This window comes from Pogona vitticeps, chromosome 4, assembly GCF_051106095.1.
Source record: "Pogona vitticeps strain Pit_001003342236 chromosome 4, PviZW2.1, whole genome shotgun sequence".
Lineage (NCBI taxonomy): Eukaryota > Metazoa > Chordata > Lepidosauria > Squamata > Agamidae > Pogona > Pogona vitticeps.
In genome coordinates this window covers 171,289,654-171,316,238 of record NC_135786.1, presented here as the reverse complement: position 1 = coordinate 171,316,238, position 26,585 = coordinate 171,289,654, and the positions used below count along the sequence as shown (strand labels likewise).

The 26,585-nt window shown below is 40.2% G+C and overlaps 1 long non-coding RNA gene across 1 annotated transcript; it reads left to right on the top strand.

Moving 5' to 3' along the window:
* On the top strand, positions 1 to 24,904 carry LOC110072913 (uncharacterized). The gene is made up of 3 exons (XR_012086024.2): positions 1 to 69; positions 9,869 to 10,018; positions 24,749 to 24,904. It is a non-coding gene; the product is annotated as an uncharacterized LOC110072913 (long non-coding RNA).
* Positions 24,905 to 26,585: the final 1,681 nt, after the last annotated feature.

Sequence of the window (26,585 nt, the reverse complement as noted above, 5' to 3'; positions counted from 1 at the left end):
AGAACAAGTACATCAACCCTTTTTACTACCCATGATGGATGCTGTTCAATCTGATACATTTACTTCAAAGTAAGTTTAATTGTGTTCAGTGTGTATACGTATAAGATTGGATCTTGAATATGAAGCACGTTGTAGAAAATAATTTCACAGATATTCAGTTTTTGGTGAACCATTCAATTCAGCACATGAACATAGTGAGGATTTTTCATCATGAATAGCACAGTACAACAGAAACATGCTGAAATAAGTGATTTTAAAATTATAATTGCCACTTAAATTGGGGGGATTCCCAGGCTCCCCCCAGAAACTCTAGTGGGCATAGGAGAAGAACTTTTGCATCTTTTGGGCAAGGGGGCTTTCAGTTTCCACAGGCAATTTTCTGAAATTGAATTCACTTTTTTTGAAGTTTATTGATGATGATGATGATGATGATGATGATGATGATGATGATGATGATGATGATGATGATGATGATGATGATGATGATGACAATTGAACATGGGCATGGCTAAAACTGGGGACCCTTAAGAAAGAAACCAAAGGCTTGATTTTTGCTGCACAAGAACAACCACTCCAAACCAACATGATGAAACCTAAGATCCAAGGAATTAGTGCTAACAGCAAAGTTGACTCTGCCAAGAAAAAGATGAAACTGTGTCACACGTCATCGGTGAATGTCCAAAGACTGCACAATCAGATTGCAAAATTATATATGATCGAGTGGCAAAATTAGTGCACTCGCCATTATGCAAAAAATATAATTCTGCCTGATGTTCCCAAAAACCCATGGGAATATCAGGTTCAGAAGGTCTCAGAAAATGAGGAAATCAAGATCCTGTGGGATTACCGGATCCAAACTAATAGATACCTTGAACATAACACACCAGACAGAGTAGTAATTGTTTGTTCAGTCGTTTAGTCGTGTCCGACTCTTCGTGACCCCATGGACCAGAGCACGCCAGGCCCTCCTATCCTCCACCGCCTCCCCGGAGTTGTGTCAAATTCATGTTGGTTGCTTCGATGACACTGTCCAACCATCTCATCCTCGGTCGTCCCCTTCTCCTCTTGCCTTCACACTTTCCCAACATCAAAGTCTTTTCCAAGGAGTCTTCTCTTCTCATGAGATGGCCAAAGTACTGGAGCCTCAGCTTCAGGATCTGTCCTTCCAGTGAGCACTCGGGGTTGATTTCCTTTAGAATTGATAGGTTTGTTCTCTTTGCAGTCCAGGGAACTCACAAGAGTCTCCTCCAGCACCACAATTCAAAGGCATCAATTCTTCGGCGGTCAGCTTTCTTTATGGTCCAGCTCTCACTTCCATACAACACTACAGGAAAAACCATAGCTTTGACTATTCGGACTTTTGTTGGCAAGGTGATGTCTCTGCTTTTTAAGATGCTGTCAAGGTTTGTCATTGCTTTCCTCCCAAGAAGCAGGCGTCTTTTAATTTCGGGGCTGCTGTCTCCATCTGCAGTGATCATGGAGCCCAAGAAAGTAAAATCTGTCACTGCCTCCATATCTTCCCCTTCTATTTCCCAGGAGGTGATGGGACCAGTGGCCATGATCTTAGTTTTTTTTGATGTTGAGCTTCAGACCGTTTTTTTGCACTCTCGTCTTTCACCCTCATTACAAGGTTCTTTAGTTCCTCCTCACTTTCCGCCATCAGAGTGGTATCATCTGCATATCGGAGGTTGTTGATATTTCTTCCTGCAATCTTAATTCCGGCTTGGGATTCCTCCAGTCCAGCCTTCCGCATGATGTATTCTGCATATAAGTTAAATAGAGTAGTAATAGAACAAAGAAATTCTGGATCATTGTCATTGCAATCTCAGGGGATGCCAGAGCTGAAAATATGGAATTGGAAAAACTAACAAAGTACAGAGACCTGGCAATCAAAAAATCTTGCCTCTGGAAGAAACACACTTCAGTGGTCCCTGTACTCATTGGGGCTTTGGGAACAATATCAAGAAATTTTACACAGTACTATAAGCAGCTGTAGATCTCAGAAATCACACCATCAGACCTACAAAACCTGACAATATTAGGAACAGCACACATAAGGCACTGAAGTTTAATTTAAGTTTTTGGTTAAAACTAGAGATGGGGATGGATATAAAAATATTTTTTTCTTATGAATATAGCCAATTCGTTAAATATCTGTCAATCCGTATTTGTGGGTTCCAAAGACCCCCACGAATACGAAGGGATGAATATTCACCTGTTTTTATTCTTACTTCGTATTTATTTTTTAAAAAATACTCTGCCTACTGGCCACCGATCAGCTGATTGACAGCAGAAAGGCATCCACCACCCCACACAGCCACCCAATACCATAGCCTACACCCCACCCCCTTCCTTTCCCTACCTTGGCCCTCCCCCACCCCCACCGACAGCCCCTTACCTTAATCAAAGCTGCCGAGATGTCTTGGCTTTAAGAGAATCCAGGCTGCCTTTTGCAAAGATGGCAGCTGCAGCTTCCCTACCCTGAATGAAGCCGCAGCTGCCATCTTTACAAAGGGCAGACAGTTTCCCTTTTTACACCTGGTGGCTGCTGAGGCCTGATGGAGAATTTGGTGCCAGCTATTAAGGTAAGGGGGTGTCAGTGGGGGTGGGGTGGGGGCTAATATAGGGAAACGAAGGGGGGGTAGGCTGTGGTGGGGTGGCTGTGGGGGATGGCTGCCTATTGGCCTCCAATCAACTGATTGGCGGCCGGTAGGCAGAATGGGCGTTGCGGTAACCTCTCCTGGGGGGGACCCAATTTGTGGGTTAATAACTCAGATGTCAGCTATCCAATCTTCACCAAAGTTCACAAGGCATGTTGAGGAAAGACATAGGAAGCTCCGTTGTGATTCTGGACTCTCTAAGTACCTGGGGGGAACTTTCCTGGGAGGGGTCCTCTGAGTATATAACAGGGGTCCGTGATCCAATGTTCACCAAACTTTCAGGAGCTGTAGAACAGCATCAGAGGAAGCTTCACTGCAAATTTGGTGTCTCTAGGTCATTGGGGTCCAGTTTTATAGATATTTAAAGCAAAGATGGATCAACAGATCGATTTGTGTATTCATCAAAGAATATTCATATCCATTGTTTTGTTAACCTTGACAGTTCACGAACCATTTTTTATTTGTCCCCATCTCTAGTTAAAACTTGTATCTGTTACATAATATCAGTCAATATTTTTATAATTTTGATTGATTGTGCCTGTGTTTTTGAACAACAACAACAACAACAACAACAACAACAACAACAACAACAACAACAACAACAACAATAATAATAATAATAATAATAATAATAATAATAATAATAATAATAATAATAATAATAATAATAATAATAATAATAATAATAATAATAATAATAATACGATTTTCCCCTTTATCCCCATCCCTTTTGGAGTGTAACCTTTAGGCTGCTGGAGAAACCTGAAAAATGGCCCTTAGTCCCACTGATATCACACACTCCTAAGGCATTCATGAAGTGTCTGAAGTGGCCATGTCACTCTACAAAATATCAGGACCAATACTGGCACTGTTAATTGGCATTATTCATTGTAATTAGGAGGTCAAAAGTAGCCCATAAATTTACACATTGTTGTAGGGTTATCAGAATGGAACAAAGTGCAATGAAATACACGGTCTGTTCAAAGCTGGTTGAACAGATTCATTGCCACATTAACTTTCCAGATTGCTGCTACATTAAAATTCTGGTGAAAATCTGTGCATTGCTCCTTCACAGAAAAATGCTTGGGTCTCTATGAATATGAATTGAAGTCTCTTTCCCTTTGAAATTCCCTTTGAATTTCAGGATTCTTCCACACGTTGTGACAGCCATCAGGATTACAAAATCATGTGAATAGTGACCATGATTTTAAAGCATAGAGTTAGCACTGTGTCAATGTTTGCTCTGTTGAGGTCTCTTTTGTGCAACTGGGGGTGAAATCAGTTATACAACAGACACTGTGCCAAAGTACATAACTGCCTGCACAGAAATCCCCAGCAAGATACTGGACAACACACAAACATCTCCAAGAGGACACTGACTAAGAAACATTTGATTTCATGGCTAAGATAAAAGCTGAACCCAAATGTAGGCCAGATGGATGACTTTCACAGACATGAGTCTGTTCTTTGGAGGGCTTTTTTTTTTCTACAGCAAAAAAAATGAAAGAGGCCAAGCAGCTTGGAGATCAGTTCTCAGGCAATGGCCTTAATCAGGTAGTCTTGGCTTTGGTTCCCTGACATGATTGCTCGCTAGTGCTGTTCATTTTCCTACAACCATTAGCAGGTTTGCAGTTTTAAAAAATGAGCAGACCTGTTTGCCAGTGGACCAATTTGGAAAATGCTCTTCATGCTACAAAAAAGAAATGTTGTTGGGTATTGCTTGTTTGTTAAAACATAAGTTTAATGGCACTGGTGAAATTGCTTCTGAAATGATTTGCAGCTGCTCGGTATTAGGTTGGGAGGCGGCACTAGAAATGGGCACAAACAGCCAGTTCATCAGTTCGTATCAATTTATCCTTCGGACAAACAAGCACTTCCCAGTCCCACCTGCTCTGGTGGGTGCCTACTCAGAGACAGTGCCCTGGCTTCCCTGCCCTGCCTCCTCCAGGTAGTGCCTCTGAGTGGGCACCCACCAGAGCAGGTGGGACTGGGAAGTGCCAAACACCTCTTCATCTGAAGGATGAACTGTAATGAACTGCTAAACAGTGGTTCATGCCCATCTCTAGGCTGCACCTTAACTGGTGGATTGCATGATCATTGAAAGCCTTTGGGACTTGTCCAAAATTACATTAGAAATAAGATCTGAACCAGTCCTGGCAAGTTTTTTTTTCTAAGGTTGTCTCCATGACGTACAAGAAAACTTGCACACACACCCAATTCAAGGTGGGTTTTTTTTCTGTTTGGGAGGGTGTTATTTAAATTCCTTTTCATTTATTTTAACTCGCATTTTTGTGAATTGACTGATCCAATGGAGACTCCTCGGTTGCAGGAAATTGCTCCTCATTCCTATGTTGCTGTGCTAGTTCTCCATATTGTGTGTGTGTGTGTCTGTCTGTCCTTTACCAAAGAGGGAGGAGAGCTGGGTAAGTGGAAGGGCCTTTGTTTGCCAGCCTGCTGCAAGCAAGACATCACCATTGCCTCCTGGAAGGAAGGAAGAGGGGAGGCAGTGGCTGTGGCAACAATGGTGGTCCTCTACCAATTCTTTCCTCTGCCCATCCTGAATTTCTCTGGGGTCTGGGAGCAACCCAGGAGCAGAGGGAAGGCATTTTACTTCTTCATTCCTCATCTTCCTCTCCTTTCTTTCTTCCTTTCCTTGCCTTATTTATCCCCACTTTTCCTCCCCTTGTTGCCTTTCATGGAACAATGTTTAAAATGAGCAAAGAGAATGCAGGAAAAACCAGCAGGGCTGCTTGCCGAGTTGGCACAGTGACGAGTTTCCTTTGGGGGGAAAAATGGATCTGAGGCACAGATCCCCATGGATTTCTATTTAGAACACCCCCAAACCATTCTCGGTCATAGGCACTATCTCTGCTCACAGTTTGAACAGTGGCTTGGGGCAGATCCCATGTTAAAATCATGAGGATTCGTGAGGATCAGTGTCTGTACACCATTGCAAAGTCAGGCACTCTTCATTTCTGTGATGTATTTTATGGGTACAAATGGGACACTACTTAATAGTGTTTGGGGGAAGATCCCATGCTAAAATCATGTGGATTCATACTTGGATTCCTCTTTCTTTCCCTCTAATAACCACAGCAGCAGGGTGAGTGGCCTGTGCAGGTGCAGGACAAAGCCTTAAGGGCAAAAGTTTTCCCAACACCAACCCAAATGCCATGTGACTGCCACATGATTTCTAAATCAATTCCATTTAGAATGGAGCTTATCGTGAGGCAAATGTAACTGTAAACAAGCCCTTAGTCATGCTGGCATAGCCCAAATGGTCAACCTTTGGAGGCAAGTTGCTCCAGCATATGAAATTACCAAAGACATTATCAGTTGCATACTGAGTTCTATGATTCAACATGCAACTTACAATATATATTGTTATTTCTTAACTTAGAGCATTTGCCTCTGAACGTTGCACCATTTGTGTAGTTATGCAAGAAGATTTTGGCCAGTGAGTGTGGAAACCTGAGGCATTATGACCAAATTTTCGAAGTCAAGTCATAGGCCTGGCAACTGACAGAATTTAAACTTCTTTGGGTTGGTTTGTTTCATAAATCCCAAATTCTAGTAATGCTGACAGTCTCTTGAAGAGGTAATTTACATGTGTCATCAATAGATTTACTATTTTTTGTACATGTACAAATTTCTGGACAGTTTTCACCCACGAAAATGTAGTTCCAGAACAATGTTTAAAAAATTACACATATACAAGAAAACATAATTAAAAGCATGTTTTACCTGCAAAGCTAAATGTAAGAAAAGAAAAGTTAAATGTTCAGCATCTTTCAGGTCCTTGGAAATATGTCAATTTTGTTTCCTTCCACCTTGGAATTTCTAATTACCAACTGTTGACTTCTTGAAAAAAATTAGGAAAATTGAGAAGTTCTCACACACACCCCAATGAAATTAAATTCTTAGCCACTCGTAATAAAATTATTACTGACTCATCTATGTCTTCCATGACATGGAATAATGAAGTAAAATTAATAAAGTTATAGCACGTTAGGGCAAATCATGTACATGTTTCAAACTACTTTGGAGGTCAGCTAAGGCTCTCAAATGAGGAGGACAATTAAGATAGTCCTTTTACCAACTTATTTTATGTAAAGAGTTGTTATTGGTCTTGAAATGACTTTTATTCCATCTAACCACTGGCGTCTGAATGTTAAGGTTTCCATATTTTTCCAGTAACTAATAATCAGGAAAGTTCTTCTCTGATTTTACAGTATACCAAGGGAAAAATGGAGGGGATACAGTTGGAAAGGGGCACCAGTGTGTATTAGTAATTAGATAAGGTCAGATGGACATTTTAGATTCTTTTATATGCAAAGTCAGTTTTTGGCAGCTGATTTGTAAGCATTTCTCTTGTTTTTTTTTTCATAATTATAACTAGAAGGTTCTTTAATGTGCAATAATAAGGTTCAAGCTGTGCTATTTTCCAGCTAATAATTATACACAACAGCATGGTGCATGATAGTTAAGAGAAAGTTTTCAAACTCAATATATTATTCCTATCTAACCATTTTATGTGCAATGACTTTGCTTTTTAATTTATTCTTTATTGTGTTGATACAAAACTGAGCAGAGCTTGACTTAAGTTTTTAAAAGAAAAGGGTGAGCCACAATTGTTGACTTGCTCTATTTTTCCTTGTTGACAGCAGTATTTCATAGATGGGGGAATGTGTGTGTGTGTGTAGTAAAGTAGCCAAAATTCCGCTTCACTTTCAGAAGGGAGATTTGTCAAAAGATGCTGGGGGGTGTGGAACTTATCAGACATCAGTGACTACTGGTTCTGTGTGGGCCATAAATGTGCCTCATAAATGAAGGGAAAAGGTCATGATTTCCCTGCTGACCTGGTCACTATGGAGGTGCACCCTTTCTGAAATTTGCCCATCCCACTCTGAAGTGCCATTGTCAACAAATGTGTATGAAATATACATAGACCCCATATGCAGGAAATATGAACCCTGTTTATTCCTTTTAAGAGACAGATGAAACACTGGAAGCAGATTACAGAACCTTTATGTGTTTATTTAATACTAGCTGTTGAATAGCACCTTCAGTTTACTTTCTTCTGGAAGTATCCAACTTAAGACTTGCAGAAAATGCTATGATGGTGATCCATGCTTTCAGAAGGATTCTAAAGTGTATCACTTGATACAGAGATTAAGTACTCTGGACTGATACATCCTTGCTCTCAATATGACATGCATTTCAGATCAGTGTTTGAAAAGGCATTTCTAGAGCCCTTGAGCTTCAATAGGCTAGGATACCAGTTCTTGGAGTTGAAGGGAGGAACTGATTATCCATCAGCCTAAAAAGATGTAGACTTGATAATACTGCGACATTTTCAATACAACCTTCATTTTACTGGTGTATCACTTCTTCCCCCTGTTCTCCTGTGGTGCACAATGTTAATGCTGGGATCAAGGTGAAAATCAAGGCAAACTGGGGGAATTAAATATTGCATACAGTCGCTGTTCTTTTGTGCGTGCTGATCTGGCAAAATATTGATATTTATCATGACTGTAATGTAGTGCATGTCCATTTATTCAATTGACCTGGAGGGCATCCAAAATATTTTTATAGTCAGATGTTCAAATACAATGGAAACATGTAGACGTGTGTACATGGGATTTCTTGAGGAATATATGGTGGTGAATTTGAATCTATACTATTTCATGGTTCCCTTTCTCAATGGCAAAATAAATCAGTAAATATGACAAGAATGAAAATCATTCTCCTTCAGATTAATAGCAGATTTTTAAAAAATATTTTTTTCTTCTGCATACGTAAAGAACTAAAGCTGTATATGCGCAAAATGCCTTTTTGTTTCTTCTTTCTTTGCAACCCATGCACATAAGGTGTAATCCTGCAATCTACTTTTTTCCTGAGGATCAGTCTCCATAGAATCCAGTGCAACCTTCTTTTGAATAAACCTGATTAGAATAGCACTCCTATGGAAGCAGATTAGCAAAATGGCATAGCCACAATACCTGTTTTACAGGGAAGCGGTATGCTACTGCAAAATTGTTGGACTGAAACATAGGATAATCATGTTCAAATTCCCAGAGCCAAGATGCTCACTGGATCACCTTGGGTGAGTCACTTTCTCACCTGAGTCCTAGTCCTTCATTCTGTCCCTTACGCCATGAGTGGCTACTCCATCACTAGTATCCATAAAACATCTTTGCTTGTTCTATGGAATAAAGGACACATCTTTGGACTTCCATGAGAAATCGTGACACTTTATGCAAACAGAAACAAAACCCAGAACAGGTCTAGGTGACAAGACTGTCTTGTATTCATTCATATAGACAGTAATACATTTAAACCCTGCCAAAACATATGTAAATCTCAAAGAACAATGGTAAAAGAATAATAAAGGAGAAAAAGGAAATTACAGAATAGCTAAATTAATCTTTTATATAAGTCTTCACTCTAAAGCAGTGGTGTCCAACCTTGGCCCTCCAGATGTTCTTGGACTTCAACTCCCAGAAATCCTGGGCAGCAGAGGTGGTGGTGAAGGCTTCTGGGAGCTGTAGTCTAAGAACATCTGGAGGGCCAAGGTTGGACACCACTGCTCTAAAGTATATCTTATGTACCCATACCCTGGGCTATAATCAAGTAGCCACTCATCTGAATCTGATGGGGCTTATTTCTGACCAGCCAAGTAAAGGATTGTCCTGACAATCATTGTTTTCACACAGTAAAACATAATTACAATGTCAAACAGTAGTGATGAAGGTTACCTCTAATGTCAGATGTTCACAAAGTGTTTGGCAAATTCCTTCTCTTTAAAAAAACAGACCATCTTATGGGATACATTATGAAGAATAGGGCACGCTGAAGTGCTGTATTACGTTGTAGTCATTTATTTAAAGGAAAATAATTTTATTATACATAGTTTGACTCAACAATCCCCTCCACTCCCAGCTCCAATATCTCTCTCTATTATCTCCCTTTCCAATATCCTATCTCTTGCTCAGCATTTTATAAAATGAAAACTATATTAAATTAAAATAGAAACTGATAATAAAGGAAAGCATGTTCTATTTCATGTGATGCATTGCTACTGACGTACAGTAGTAACTCAAATTATACTGTGTACAATTCCAAGAAATTACACCAAAGCTTTTTAAACTTGCTTTTCTCTTGTTGTACTCAGGAGGAAAGTTTTTTTTTCTTTCATGTACAACCAGAAGACTAAGCAGATGATATATCCACCCATCAATGTTAGGTGAGGAAAACATGTAAAACCCCAGCTCTTCACTGGTGGAGGACTATCCATTGGCATCAAGTGAGAGCCTGATAAACCATTCCCCTGGCCTTCTTCTTGCTCTGACTATGAGGTATGTATTCCATCATAGCATTTATATTCTCTATGTCCAATGACTTATTCAATATAATCTTAATTCACATCTGAGTCTCCTTCTAAAGATGGGGCATTATGAAGCATTCTACAAGAGATGGAGAAGAACTGTCTGTGGTTTCAGTATCTGAAAGTAAGTTGGAAGCCATCTCGAAACCACAAAACTATATATTCTGGGTTTTCTTGTATTAATCTTAGCCTTTGGGGTAACATGGATGTCATGACCATCCACACTACTGTCAGGATTAAGGATTCCCTCCAATTATTGAGAAACTATGCAGATACTGTATAATGCCATATATACAATGTCTACCTATACAGCAAGGTGTAATTTCTGTGTAGAGGAAGCCCAATTTTCAGGTATTCTTGTTTCATGTAACAATGGTCACTTAATGGCAGAGCATATGGTCAGTATGCAGAAGGTTCCAGGTTCTTTCTATGTATAAATCAAGGTAGGGGTATTAAGAATCCTACCTGAAATCTGGAGTTACTGCCAGAGTTGACAATACGAGGCTAGATTAACCAATGAACTGACTCAGTATATTGAAGCTTCCTGCATTACCATTGTTGCTGTTGCTGCAGCTTCCCATATTTAGTTACTGTTCTCTGTTCTGTTTCATGCATTTGATGAAGCAGCCTCTTGGCCATGAAACCTTCTACCACATTACATGTCTTCGTCCTAAAAGTGCAATAAGAGTCTTTGTTACGCTTGATGCAGCAGAATCACAGAGTTGCCCATATGGAAATACCATTTCAGAATTATGCTTTTGATGGGGAGCAAATATAGTTTCAAGCCTGTGAAATCTTGTGATCGTAGGAAACTAACATGTAACAGAGAGATAAAACGGGAAAGAAGTGACGTTTAGATTTAAAACTGAAAAGAAAACATCTCATGGAATGAGCAACAATAACAGCTAGCTCAGAACCTTGATGCCGTTTCTGTGCCACAGCTGCTGTGTCACCTTTGCTGATCTTCTTGTCCTTTGGGATTAGCAGGGCTCCGAACAGAGCCTTTGTGGATTGCAGGTGTGAGCAAGTTCAGCAGAATTGACACACGCACTCATTTCTCTCCATCTGGAAATCACCTAATATAGATCCAAGTGAGAGGTAGATAAGCCAGAAACCTATTTACTTGCTCTGCTCATATAGCACACCATTGCATGAGGGCTTTTTTAATTGTTTTTTTTTCAGAGATTAGGCAAAAAGTATTTTCTTCCAATATTTTCTTTCATACACACATAAAAAAAAGCCCTGTTGAAATTGACAGAGGTATTCTTGAGCCTGCAAGAGATCACAAAATAGGACAGTCAGAACATCACTTTCTGCCTTTGCTGCAAGAAGATTCTTAGGTTCCTCTTTGCTTTCAGATTGAATGGAGACTCATTGAAAATAATCAAAGACTGCAAGTGGCTTGCTATCTGTTTCTGGGCCCAGTTAAGCACCCAGGTATTAATTTTTAAAACTCTAAAAAGCTTAGGGCCAGTTTTACCGAGAGAGAGAGAGAGAGAGAGAGAGAGAGAGAGAGAGAGAGAGAAACTGTGTGGAAACTAATGCAAACTTCTGGGGGCCTTTTCTTATCATCCCCACTGAATGAGCTGAGAAGGCAACTGCTACAAGAAGGCCTTTTCAGTCATGTGTCACAGTTAATGAATGGCATCTCAGAAAAGCCTATGGGCTACATGCATTGTGATGTGTTGAGCACCACGTACAAGCTTTTTTATTTTTCAGTTTGTTTCAATTTGTGTGGGCCCACATTTTAAGTAGGACAGGAGGGCCTGGCGTGCTCTGGTCCATGGGATCATGAAGAGCCAGACACATTACTGAACGACTAAACAAACAAACATTCGAAGTATGTCTCAGGTTTTAACTGATTCATAGTATTGAGGTCACAGTGTTCTGATTCTGAACAACTTGAACTGGTTGCCAATTGCTTCTTAGGTGCTCTTAAAGTTTTGTTTTTAATCTTGAAAGTCCTAAATGGTTTGGGACCTGGCTTTCTAAATGTCTCCTTACATGGATGCCAACTGCACAATTCTGGAATTTATGTATTTATTTGATTTATACCCCGCCTATCTGGCCCACCAGGCCACTCTAGGCGGAAGTCTGATAGCACCTTAATCATCATAGCTGCACCCTGTGGAATTTTGGAATTTGTCATTTGCTAGGTGCTTAGAATTCAGTGCTTGATTGTACAATGGAGATGTATTCTGGTCCCTCATCAATAAAGCCACAATTAGACATAGCAAATTATACAAACCTTACACAAACACCAATAGGATTCTGGTCAGTAATAAACATGTGAGTTAGATTAGGGGGCATGAATATTCCTGTCCCTCAATGATATTCATGGCTAGGTGGTATGTGCTCAGCCATCCTCCTGCCCTAAGGAGCTGGTGGTAACTGTGTCCTCTGGCAAAGAATCCATGCACTCCGTTTCAGGTATCAGGCATAAAGGTAAAGGTAAAGGTTCCCCTTGACAATTTTTGTCCAGTCGTGTTCGACTCTAGGGGGCGGTGCTCATCCCCGTTTCCAAGCCGTAGAGCAAGCATTTTGTCCGAAGACAAACTTCCGTGGTCACATGGCCAGTGCGACTTAGACATGGAACGCTGTTACCTTCCCACCGAGGTGGTCCCTATTTACTGTATCTACTTGCATTTGCATGCTTTCGAACCACTAGGTTGGCAGGAGCTGGGACAAGCAACGGGCGCTCACTCCGTCGCGTGGATTCGATCTTACGACTGCTTGGTCTTCTGACCCCGCAGCACAGGCTTCTGTGGTTTAACCCGCAGCACCACCACGTCCCTCAGGCATACAGGAACTTTATTTGAAGTTATATGCAGAGTCCCTTTCCCCATAGGAACAGAAGGTTGGGGGGGTAATCACTGACCCATGTGTGCCCACTCCTCAGTTACCCTCATTGAGTTCTCCCAAAGTCCAAGTCCAGCAGGGTTGGTCTCAATATGTGTCAAGGAAGGTTTGTACAGTTCCCAGCAAAACCTCTGGCTAAACAGCCCATCTGTTTCTGCTCTTCCTTGACTATCCAAGATGATAAATGGATGGAAGTTTCACTATCAGTTAGCAGCTGCCCATCTGGCTTGGGAGAAACACACCGCATATTCTCCCCTATCATCAGCAGCAGTTCTTCCTCTCCAGACACCCAGGAACCATCTTCCTCTTCTTCTTCTTCAGATGCTGATCTCACAGCCCTGTTCTCCCTGTCTTTTATCCATCTCCAGCCTCCCTCAGCCAGGTGCTCATTCATCAGCTGCCCTCCCTCTTCCCTTCTGTCCTTGGCTTTACCATTCTTCTCTGTCTTATCACTCTGAGCCTGCTTAAAGGGGCTAGGCAGCCCATCGTGAGCATGCTGGCTATCCAGCACACCCACCCTCTCACAGGTGGAGGCTTGAATTTTGGGTTCTCCAATTGTAGACCACTAGCCTACCAAAATATCACACTGCTCCCAAAAGATTCTGTTTAGTCCTAGACCTGAGGAATTTATTTCAACACTCTGCCATGAGGCCTAGTGTGGGAAAACATCCTGGTATAATAGATTATAATATTCTTGGTAGATTACAAATATGGGATACTATTTTTTTGATATTTCCAGGTATCTCTTGAAATTTCCAGATAATTCCCTGCAAGTATAAAGCAAAGATATCTGACATATTGTATCTATCCCAAACCATGCCCCATGTGATGGTTTGCAGCATGCATGAAGCATTTATTGTCAGGGAAAAAGTTACCAAATCATAATCAGACATAGAGCTTTCCCCTCCTGTGACCATACAGCGCAACTGCTTCTTTCTCTGTATCATTAGCCTCCAGCCCTAATCCTGCTGGAAATTATCCTTGCCAGTCTGTGGCCCAGCACAGAGAACTACTAAAAGGAATCTTTGCCAGATACATCAGCATGTGCCTAAATAAAATCCAGAGGAGGCTACAGGAGAGTGAGAAATCACCCCTGACAATGCATTTTACCTGGCAGTCCAACACTTTTTATCAGCATAATAAAAAGTGCCAATACTTACCACCTGTCTAAAATATGCAGTAATAATAAACACTGTTAGAGGGCATATTATGGTCAATGTTGAGATATTAATTTATATCACTGGGAAGAAGTGAAAGAGCAGAAAGGCTATGATGCCTCACACAGGGCACCGCTTGCAGAAGATGAGGGCAGAGCCTTTTTGTCTTCAACAAGCATCAATGGGAAATTGCAGTGACTTTCTTCTTCTTTTCTTTCTTTCTCCTTTTTCTTTTTTGGTAAATAACACTCTATTCAATGCTTCATATGATTGGATTACTGAAACAAATGACTGTGGTCTTCCCTTTCAGTTCTAGTGATGGCTGCATATTTAGAGTGCTTTAAAGCTGGTCAAATATTTAAGCAGTATGGAAGGTTATTCACTAGGGAATGAGCTCTATTTGCAAATAGCTTGGTGAACCATAACACAAGCAATTTACTGTTTTTTTCTACACTCTTCTGAGTGTACAGAATCATACCTATTCTGAGCACTGGAAGTCTAGTACAGTGGATAGAGTGCTGGGCTAAGACTGGACAGAATACAACTGAAACTCTCCTTTAGTGTCACAGAGTGTCCTATCATTAGCAGTGACAAGTTTGGAAACATGACAAGCTGATTGTCATGACAGTCACCACAGCCAGCATCCCTCCACAGCAAAAGAAGAGTCCAAAAATTCAGGCTATCAGATCTGTCCATTACCAGTAAATAAGGAACATATATTTTGTAAAGCTCCTGATCTAAATGGCTTGAATCCAAGCTACCTCAAGGATCACTTCTCCTTTTATGAGCCTGCCCAGGTGTTAAGATCATCAGGGCAGGTCTTTCTGGTGGTCCCACCACCCTCTCAGTTGCACTTGAATAGGACATAGGAGAGGACCTTCTTTCTCACTGTTCCCAGACTCTAGAACGCCCTCCCATGGAAGGCCAGTCCAGTCTCATCTTTGCTGTCCTTCTGAGCAAGCAGACCAAGATGTTTCTCTTCAGACAGGCTTTCTCTTAGCGACCATCTGTCTGATAACTTTTTTTAATGGATTATTGTGCCTTGCTGCTTTGAATGTGTTTTTGGTATTAATTTCTAGTACTACAGGAGTCTTCATCAGGCTGGGGGTTACAGAGATAGGGGTGCAGAAGAAATAGAAAAATAAGTTTGAAAATGGAGCCCACAACATTGTAAAATCAGTGTGAGGTGATAAGTTTCAGGTTTCTCCTCAGGCAATATAAAATAAGATGGTTTATTATGTTTTTGTTGGCTGGCTTTTGGTATTAAACACCTTGACTTGAATCAGTGGGAATTGCTATTTACTGCTCCAGCTTAGCAACAGAGATAAACTAATCATCTTGACTAACGCCACTATTGTCTTTCAGCTTGCCCCATCTTAATTGCAGGATTATTATCACCATGAGTTAGGGAGCATGAAGAGATCCCTCAAGTACAACTTGTGACCTGCCCACATTCACTTTCAGCTTGCTTTCCCCCAACACCTGACACTATAGAAGACACTGATTCAGAAGAAAGACAGAAAGAGAAACTCTCAGACGGCTATTGACAAAAATATAGATCTGGGTGTCACTTAGATCTGTGATATACCCATTACAGGGAGTTACATTACAAACATCTTGATGCCACCATTTAATATGGATAGAGCTTGGAAAAGTTACTTTTTACAGCTGCCACTTCCCAAAAAAACCCAACTGGCTCATTATGTTATGGAATTGCAGTCCCAAAAAGCAGGTTTTCCATGGTCCTACTGAAAACCCTAACTTGAAGATTCTGTGAGAAAGAAAATTAAGAAAATATGGAGTTAAAAGGAGAGGTTTGATATTACTCTGCACACCAGAGCTGTTAACGTCTGCATTGTTTAAAGATCCAAAACTATATTTTTCACCCAGACTTTTCACAACTACTTATTGTTAATTTAAGACACCTATATAAATATTAACCAGGTATATTTTGAAATTATAGGGAAAATATTAATGGCTTCATTTGAGCAAAGGTGATAAAGTAATGCTGCAAAAAGATTTACACACACACACCCAAAAATTACACAAATCAGCATACACTGGCCACTGCTTATCCAATTGTATCAGCTTAGAGAAGACAACATTTACAAGAAAACATAAATTGAAGGGCTATCCCTAGGGCTAGAAAGAGAGGTGTTCTTTTAAAGAAAAAAAGGGATTAGGAAATAATCACTAAAGCTGCCTGCTTTATTACTTCAGGTAAAATATCTTATGAATAATATAATCATTGTCTGTGGTTATTGGGTGTAAAAAAGATGTGTAATCAGTGTACTGTGATACAGGAACATTAACACTTTCACATTGACTAGATACAGACTCTAAGATGAGCATTTAAAATATAAGCAGGAAGAATATTCTATACATTGGCCCTTAGGCCAATATACAGTTATTTAATTTATTTCAGGCACCGAAGGGGTCTACACATTTCATTGGTTGCTTTTTATCTCCCCGTCCTGTTAGCTTAAGTTGAATGCTCAGAGATCAGAAATGACAGACTAAGGCAGGAAAGTGTACAAAAATCCTTGAACTATTGCAGATATTGCTGGTTTAATAGGGAATAGCTGAGGGAAATTACTTAAATTATAGTGAGGACATGTTTATAGCACACCAGCTTTCATAAATCTTTTTTCTTTCCCCTGCCTCAGGAATATACCAATGTTCCTTTAGACTTCAGTGGTTTGTTAGAGACTTTTTAAAAAGGAGAATTTTGGGCAATTAATAAAATATCATACCCTGTGAATGCATTCTTGCTCACATTCACCCATTTCCATACATTCTCTTTCTTTCAGGGTTGGTTCATTCATTAGACAGTGTGAGACAGCTGCCTCAGAGGACAGAAGACAGGAAACAGCAATGGCAGCTTCCCAAACATTCCTCCTCAAGCCCCTGTCAATTTCACTTGGGTACAAGAACATAAATCTATGTTTTGCCTGGCCTGAATGATCCAGCTCCTCTTAGGGCAGTAGAGGACACGGCCACCATGCCAGTGTTGAAATAAATCTAATCCAAACCAGCATTCCCCTTTATATGGAATGGAAGTGGGTCCTTTGATGCACACAGAAAAATGCTTTCTCCTACTCTGCTGCCTTGCTCTGCCTTCTCTCTATCTTTGCATAGGTCTCCATCCCTTACGTTGTTATTTCTCTCCCTTCGTGTGGTAAAACAAGACATGCTGTGGGGAAATGCCACTGAAATGCTTCTTCCTGCCTCTAGAGCCCTATTCTGGTGTTACCTTATTTGGCAACACCAACATGGATGGGGGGAATAGCTAACCCTATCTCCTCCTCCCCATCACTTCCTTTGTTCAAGCAAGAGTGATTCTGAGGATGAGAGGTTCCTGTTCACATCTCGGCACCAGACCTAAGCAAGAACTCAAATTTTCTAGGGCTTAGGACCTCTTCTAATTTATTTAGTGGATACACAGATGCAAATGCTGATACAGCTATATGTACAGGTATAGTAGTTTTGAAAGAGGTGGCTAAACAAAACAATTTTTTAAAAAAAGGATTGGGGAACCTGAAAGTCCAACAGATATACCTCAGTGTGATTACAATCCTCTTCCTCAGATACACAAGAGTCCAATATTCAGTTCACACGGTTATATTTAGGGTTGTGGGATTGGGAACCACTGACGTGGAATGCAGACATAGGCAATGAAGAGTATAATAGTGACACTGGTACAGATAATGAACTTTCAAAGTGCTCATTACATAAACATCCTAAGAAAAGGTAGAGTCATTAACTAATGGAAATTGTCTTTTGGCTGGTGCCTGCTGGCTGTAACTGTGCCGTATAAACTATGTAACTTTATAAGTGTGACCCCCAACTATGTATTCTGTGAATTTGAGGAAGCAGAGTGCAATAATAATAATCTTAGATCTGCAGAGCTGGAAGGGACCCTATGGAGCATTGAGTCCAGTTCCTGTCAAGGAGGCACTGTGGGGAATCACTCAACCTCTGGCTCCGTAGCCAGAGACCGAAACCACTGAGCTATCCAGCTGCTCTCCGTGAAAACTCACACTGAAATACATCTCTTAGTTTTTAAAGTGGCATAAAACTCCTGTTTTTATTTTGATTCCTCATTGATAAGATACAGAGATAAATGCAGATATAAATCTCCCTTCTCTTCCATCATGGGATTAATTAATGTGGCATTATGATCATACCTAGGGAACTTTAAATTTTTGGGACCACCTTTGGTCTTACTGTTACTCTTCCCCATCAAAACCAGAGATGAGAAAAGTTATTTTTTTTAAAAAGCCTACAACCTCCCCCAAGGATAGCCAGCCAGCCATTGGTTCTTCATGCACTGAGCAGATCCACACCTGCCATTTTCCAATGGGATGACAGCACTATGTGTCTTAAGGCTCTATCCCATGACAGTATTTGAAACAATTGTTCAGTGTTCTTTTAAGACCCTTACTCAGGAGAATTCTGATTTTTTTCCCCATTGGTTGTGGCTGATCTAGTTATGTCAGTTCTTGACCTCTGTAAAGACTGGATAGTTAGGCGATTAGTTGGCTATAGAATTTCCTTCTGTGGGAGACAAGGCTGGACCCTTCCCGGCTGGCAGTTAGACATTTTTATATCGACAGTCCGGCCACTGGTTGACTGATGAAAGCCTTTTAATGGTGCATGGGTTTTTTTTTCTTGTTGCTTTTAAACGGTTTTAAAACTGTGTTAATTCAGTGTTTGCTTCCATTTGATAATCTATTTAATACTGCTTTAGTACTCTAGCTTATTGTAAGCTGCATCTGTTTTTAAATTTATGCTGCAAGCTGCCTTAAATCCTGCAGGGAGGAAGGCAGGATATTAATTAATTAATTTAAGTGACAGCTAGGTCTTCTATTCAGTTGCATATTTCTAGATTTCCCTAAGATAGTGAACCTCAGACTGCAGGTGCAAATAACATGACTGAATACTTTACTAGTTCTCTATGTTTTTGTAGGAAGAAACCCACACCTGCACATGAAGCAATGAAACTGAGCTACAGGTTCACCAAGTGAATGAGAGGTCTACCAAAGACATTATGCAGCCTGAAACAGAATAACAGACAATGTCCCTCACCTACCTGAGCCAAAGTGCATATTATTCAAGGCTGGTCAAATAATTTTGCATCAAAGAGAAAATCCCACAAAAATATTCTCTCCTCAGCAGTAAAGGGTAACAATAATGCATTAAATAATGAACGTGCCGCTGTTTGATGGCACCCAAAAGCATCTGCCAGAAACAAACATCTCATTTTGCATAATGATAGGAGCAGCTCTTATACCACAAAAATATTGGTGACATCCATTTGTTAGTGGCATTTGTTCGTTCCTCCTTTGTCACCACTATATTTGGACTAAACGAGGAAACGCTTTGTTTTCTGCCCTGAAAAAGATAATCCAATAACCCCCTTCCCAGGAAACCTTTGGATTTTCTCTTCTTTGGCTCTTAAATAAATGGAGGAAGCCGGGGTTTATAACTACGCTGGAGCTTGTAACATTAGAAACACTCGGTGTGTTTGCAAGTCCCCAAACACACAGCCTCATTTGCTGCCCAATCAAACTCAGTAGTTGTAATAGTTACCTTGGCAGGTCTTGCTCTGGAGTTTAAAATTCCCAACCTACAATATATATAGTTAGTCTTAATAAATAAATGACTTGGACCATGCATTATATATATCACTCAAATCCGTAAGGACACAAATTATGTATAATACATCGGCTGTGTAATTTATTTATTAAGCAAAATGTGAATTTTCCATGCTTGTGTTTTGAGGCACAGTTTGTCACACACAGCTAAATGATGTATTCTTATTAGTCCCACTCAATTACCAAGTCATCCCTCTGTGCACTGCGTATTTGTTAATGATAGTGCCACAGCGCTTGCGTCTACAATACCTGTGATTTTAGTGATTCATAACCACTCACTAAAACTGTGAAAATGATAAATTGACTGCTGTTGATTAAATGCCGCCAACAGTATGTTTCGTATGTGTTTGTGGTTGGTAAGAAGTTAAAGAAATAGCATTGCTCCAATCATTTAAATATCTAATTAAGCAGAGCTCTTGCTAGATATGGAGAAAGAAAGCATTCAGTGGAATGAAGGAGCATAGCGTATAATGGAGGAGGAGGGGTGGCCTCTCCATGTGGAGGTCTGCTCTGTGTTAATACTGCAGGCCATACACAAACAATAAGGGGGAACAAATACAGGACAGAATGTTTTTAAATGGGAAAAATAAAACAGTAGAGATCTTTAGCCTCACTGCACAGCTGCCTGTGGTTGATTTGATGGCTTCAGCTAACTGCCAAGATTAGCATAGTAAGGAAGACTGTGTCTCTGCCACCAAAAAAAATCAGGTCACAATTCGTGGAACTGGAGAAATGGGCAAATGGAGGAATGGCTACATTTTCATGCCTCTAAGTCTGTGGCCAAAAAAAAAAAAAAAAAACAGAGAGGGGGGGAGGAAATACCAATTTCAAGCAAAGATTGTCTCTGCAACTTTTGGTCAATTCGTCTGAGGACAAAGACAAGAGGAACATATATTCCTGAAGCACAAATTGAACTTGCAAGTTGAAACAGAAACATGCTAGTCCGTGATAAAGAATCCATGGTAAATGTTGGTAAAGAATGATACCTTCCTCACTTCCAAACTAAATATATGTATGGTGGTGCCTGCAGTTAGAAGAGGCATGGGGAAAGTAACTTCTTGGAGGCCCTTTGTCTCACCAAGCTGCTTTCCTATTTTTAATAAACCTTTTGGTTAGGCAGCTGAGTTTCTTCACCTGCTCCTTCTCGGCCACTCACCTGTCTCAATAATTTCCCCCTCCTCCCTTGCTCCCTGCAGCCCCACTCATTTGTGCTTGTTGGCAAGGCTGGCAGGCTACAAGGGTGCCAACAAGTCCTGCAAAGAAATGAAAGGGCTGAGCCGAGTCCACCACCATGGACAATTCCAATATAAAAATTTTATCCCAGTTTCAGAGAGTAAGCAGCAAGCTGAGCTTTCAGGTGTGATTTTTTGGGGGATAGAAAAACCCAATGGTAGGACTGGGTCAAGCAGGAGGACAGGCTGAATTTTTCTTGTCATCCTGGTGCTATCATTGGCTACCTGTTACCAAGGACAGCAGGTGGTTGCCTCAACTTGCTGTTCATCTTCCAGACTGGGAGAGGTGCTTTAAATGAAAATGGTTCTAATTGTTTTGCAATTAGAGATGGGCATGAATCTCTGTTCAGAGGTTCATGCCAGCTCATATGCATGTTCCCTTCTCCCACCTCCCCAACCCCATGCTCCTCTCCTCTTCCTCTTTGGCTATTCCCCAGTAGAAGCAAGAGTTTGCCTTTCCTGCCTCCTTGTCTAAGTGGTCAATCAGCCAAGAAAGTGGGGAAGGGAAGCCCCTGCCAGAGACTGGTCAAATAGCCAAAGAGGAAGAGGAGACAAGCATGCACCAGCTGATGAGTGGAAGACCCAGCCAGGGAGGTGGGGGACGGCAACATGTGCAACCTATGATACCATGCATACAAACTGGTACACACATCTCCCAAATGAAGTTCACTCTCATCTCCATTTGTAGTGCATCTTCTTGGTGTTGTTTGGGTTGCAGGCTTGCAAACTTTGCTCCACATTCCATTGTTAATAATGTCACTGGCAGTATACCTATTAATGGTAGTACAGGAGGAATTCTTTCCTTATTGTTTAATATGGGACACATTAAAGTGGATTGTCATTTGCCCAACATACGGCAATGACCAAAGAAGTTACGTATTCAGAGTATAATTCAGCAAATCCCCAACGGGGCTGAGGTATTCTGTGAATTACAGTCCAGCTATGTAATTTTTTCCAGGCTCTGGCAATAGCTGATTGCTTTTCAGGGCTATCACATAGATTGGTACCGTAGATTATCCACTCAAAGAACATATTAGACACAGTCGAAAATGTTATGCATTGTCTAGGCTCTATGGATATTGTCAAGGCAATGTATAAAATTGCTCACATTAACTTACATTCTCAAATCCTGCCTGTATATAAATGTCAACAGACACTAATGTTTATTCATCTTTTACAATGAATCTCAGCATAGTCTGGAATTGCTGGATCTATGTGCAGCTGCCCAATATGGCAAAGGCACTGAAATGCAGATGACAGGCTTCTCAAGGAAGCATCTACAAAGGCTGCAAATGACTTTGCCAACCCAGGTTAGACAGTAAATAGTGTAAGAGATTTTTCCAGTTGGTGCTCAACCGACATTACCAACATTATCTCACTGGTATGTTCTTCTACCCTGGACTGTTCTTCAGTCTGGAATTCCAGATTGTTGTTTGGTCCTCTTAGGTACTCCTTGGTCCTAATTCTTGAATTCTGGCTTTTGTCACAGCTTCCTCTTTCATGACTGATCCTCAGATTGCTGCCCACAGCCTAGACCTGGCAAAACTTGATAATAATGTTATTTTTGAGGTTCAGCACACAGTCAAATAAACAGGTGGAATACCTCCCACTGAATTCTGTATGTTTCCCACTGAAGAAGATAAATTCCAGTTTTGAATCATTAGCACAAGCCTCTTTCCTTTAAAGAATGAACAATTAGAGACAACCTTTCTTTGATCAGAACTGATATCTTTAAAGACAACAAATATTTCAGCTGTGACAGCCCATTACTTTTCTTCTTTGTACAGCTTAGATTTCCTCAAAATTGTTTACAGCAACAGAATAACTCATTGAGGGCTATGTTGTTGTGTCTCGCCATTTCTGAACAAAGAATGTGAAAGACAGACCTAGCTGCAAATAGCATTTGAGTCTGCCATTTTATAGGTAATTCTACCCCGTTACAACTATAGTGTTTCTCAACACTATAGCGATATGGTTGCCTCGACGTTTGGAGAGCTACCTTTTTAAAGGAATAATTTTTGTTACTTATTATTCATTACAACTATCCATTTCCCATAACTCATACCAATAGTTTTTGCTTTTTAATGACTTTAATTAATTAGTTTTGATTATGTTTTACCTCCCTTTTATTAATTTTTTTATAAGACCAATAAAAAACAAATATGAGAGTGGTCTAAAATTTGGGAAGGAGGGTAAGTCTTCTAAAACTATCCTCCAAGATGCCGAACTTCAATAATAGCAGCAAGCTAATATGCACCACAGCTTCAAGAGAGAAACCCTTCCATAATTAAAAATGTAAGGCACAGGACCACATGCAATAGAGGGTTCATGTGCAAGTACATTCTCATCTTGAATTTGTATCTGTTTTACCTTATTATTACAGTTTCCCCATAAAAGTGGAGAGTTTTTGTTTTATTTTTAAGAATAAGATTTTAAAAATAAGCAATGAAATAGAATTCCTGGAGTTCACCTCCTTAAGATATGGCCATTCATTGAACTCACTTGAAGAAAAAAGCAAGCAAACCAATTATGCACCTACAAGTACATGCACAGAGAGATTCTCCTCCATGTGTTCAAGAACTCTCTTTCTATAGGGTTCACAAACACATGGAGAATAACACACAAACAAATGCACACCTTTTCGGATAGTACAACCAAACAAAAGTATGTTGCTTGATTTCTGTGCTTCTATTGCCACCCCAGGATGTGTTCACTGTATGAAAAATCTGAGGGCGGGGGGGAAATTCAGTTGCCCCGTAACTTTTCTTTTTACTTTTGTAATCAGTAATGACCAATTTTAAACCCAGTTTATATGACTTGCAACCCATGTTCACACCTTTATCTTTTTTCTCATTTCTTCCAGCATATTTACTCACAATATTTAAAGCAAGAAGGCATTTTCTTTTCCGTCCAAACAAACAAACAAACAAACACTAAAATATGTTGTTTAGAAAATATGTTCTAGTGGTGTACCATTCTTCTGCTAAAGCATTCTTTTAATTATTTTTAATTAAAGTTAGGGATTGCATTAAAATCTAATTATGCTGTATTGACAAAAAAGGGAAAAGGAAACAAGTTGGTGTTACATGTCTACAAAAAGGAAATTTGTACATTAGAGTCATATTTTTTCTCTCTAATTGTTTCACAGAGAATACAAAGAGAGTGTTACATCCTCTAACAGTGATTTGTCTTTGTAGCCTTTCATGATACAGTACATCCAAACATAATGGCTGATACCTCTTTGTCCAGGTATGCCACATAAGGTTGAGGACATCATCAGCCACAGAACTATTCTCCTTGTGGAGAGGCTGTTGGGGGGCCATCAATACCACTAGGATGACTTTATCTTTGAAGTGGGGAATCAGAATTTTTTATTTCTGAAAAATCATCATGACATCATCAGTCTGAGAGAACTACATGGCATAACTTATGGACACGATTCCAGACAGTCTATACTCTACTTAAGTGTCACTGAAAGCATGAATACAAGAGAGATGGAGCCACAGCAGTAAGCCCAGCCACTGACATGATGTCATCCATAGTCCTGCCGAAGCATAAGTCAGCAGTGTCCGATTCCCTGAGATTTCAAACCTAAAGCCTGATGTCTAGGTGCAAGCCCTTATGTCATGAGGTAATCTATTAAACAACAGCAAAATGGTATTTGTGTGAAAAAGAAACATACAGAAAGACTAAAACTCGCTAAAATCATGTTTCTTTTTTCTGCATGCACAACTATGGGCTGTAGACATAACTCTCTCTCTCTCTCTGTCTCTCTCTCTCTGCCAATTAAACAAAGGGGACTTCACTGCTAGAGATGTGCCATTTGGCTTTTTTGAACTTTAGTTCCTCGAATTCTCCAAGGATTCCACAGGAAAAAGTCAGGGAGTTCCAGCCATAGACCCATCAACAGGAAGTAAGCCAAGACAGCTGTGGACCTGCTATTAGGACCTGCTTTAGGCGAGTGAAATATGGACATCTTTAAATGTTTGTAGGGGTAGGCCTGTGGGCTAGAACTCTCAGAATTCTGCCTGTAGAATTACTGGAGAATTATAGGAACTGGAGTCTGAAATATCTGAATGGCACATTGTTATTCACTACCCCTTGTAACTTATGTAATCCCCATTGTTTTCAAAGGGATGCGTTTTTGGCATGTAACTGGAAGCCAGCGATAGCTGAAGCAATCACAAAGCGATCAACTCGTGGAACAGTTACACTCTGCAATTGCTAATAGCTCTCTGCCCAGATAATATATACAGACTCAGTGGTGAACTTAAGGGCAAAATGTGGATTCCATCAGGAACCACAGCAGTTCTAGAGCAGGCAAGGTAGTGAAAAAGACAACTCTGCTTCTAAGTAGCATATTCTAAAATTCTGAGAATGAACCCCTCAATCTAGGGTTGCCATGTTGGCAATATCTCGTTCCTTGATGTATCAACGCCCAAGTCTGAAAGCTATTAACTCTAGTCCCACTCCAGCAGGTATTTACAGTTGCAGAATGAAGGCCTACATCAGAGATGCATATCCTGCTCTATTTTTTGAGAACCTGAACCTGAACCACATGGAAGCCTTTGTGAGCAGTGCTTCTGTAAGGAGATGCCATATAGATCTCTGAAGTGCCTTATTAACAAACAATAATTTTTTTAGTTATATAATACCTCTTTCATACATATCTGTCTCTGCATATAAAGATGTCATTGTGCTAGCATAAGATTTCTTGCAGACCTGCCTGTGCAACAGTGTATGTATCTCAACTATTTCAGTTCCTGGCATTGTGTTGTGTTTATGCCTTATAATTAATAGTTTAGACTTTCACAGTCTAAAGTCTAGCATATCTGACAACCAGCTAATTTAAAACATTGGAGGTAATGGAAATAGGTCTACATGGGGATTCCAATGAAAGACTGGGAGAATATTTGAGAAACATCTGGTAGAGATGAACAATAAAAAGGTTTGTATGCTCGAAGGCTTTCACGGGCAGGATCCAATGGTTGTTGTAGGTGTTTCAGACTGTTTGGCTGTGTTCTGAAGGTTTTTCTTCCTAACATTTCACCAGCCACAGAGACTGGCGAAATGTTAGGAACAAAAACCTTCAGAACATGGCCAAACAACCCAAAAACCTACAACTACCATCAATAAAAAGTTTATTTCCCCAGAAAGTTTGACTTCAAAGTACTCAGTGTGGACTGTATTGTGCCCATAATCTTTAGGCAGCTCAGAATTATTAATATTTAACCATTTAATTTTAATATTCTCTTTATGGCTTACAAGAATAATGTTTGACAATAATAAATGAACATAGAATAATGGAGTTGGGAGAGGCCTATAAGGCCATCCTGCTCAGTGCAGGAATCCAAATCAATATATATCTGACAGATGGTTGTTTAATTTTGTCTTGAATGCCTCCAGCATTGGAGCATTCACTACTTCCTAATATAAATTGATTTGATCATTGTACTGTTCTAACAGTTAGGAAGTTTTTCCTAATGCTCAGCCAAAATCTGGTTTCCCTTAACTTGAGCCCATTATTACAGTATATCACAGAAGTGAGTACACCCCCTCACATTTAATAAATATTTTAGTATATCTTTCCATGTGATAGCACTGAAGAAATGGCACTTGGCTACAATGTAAAG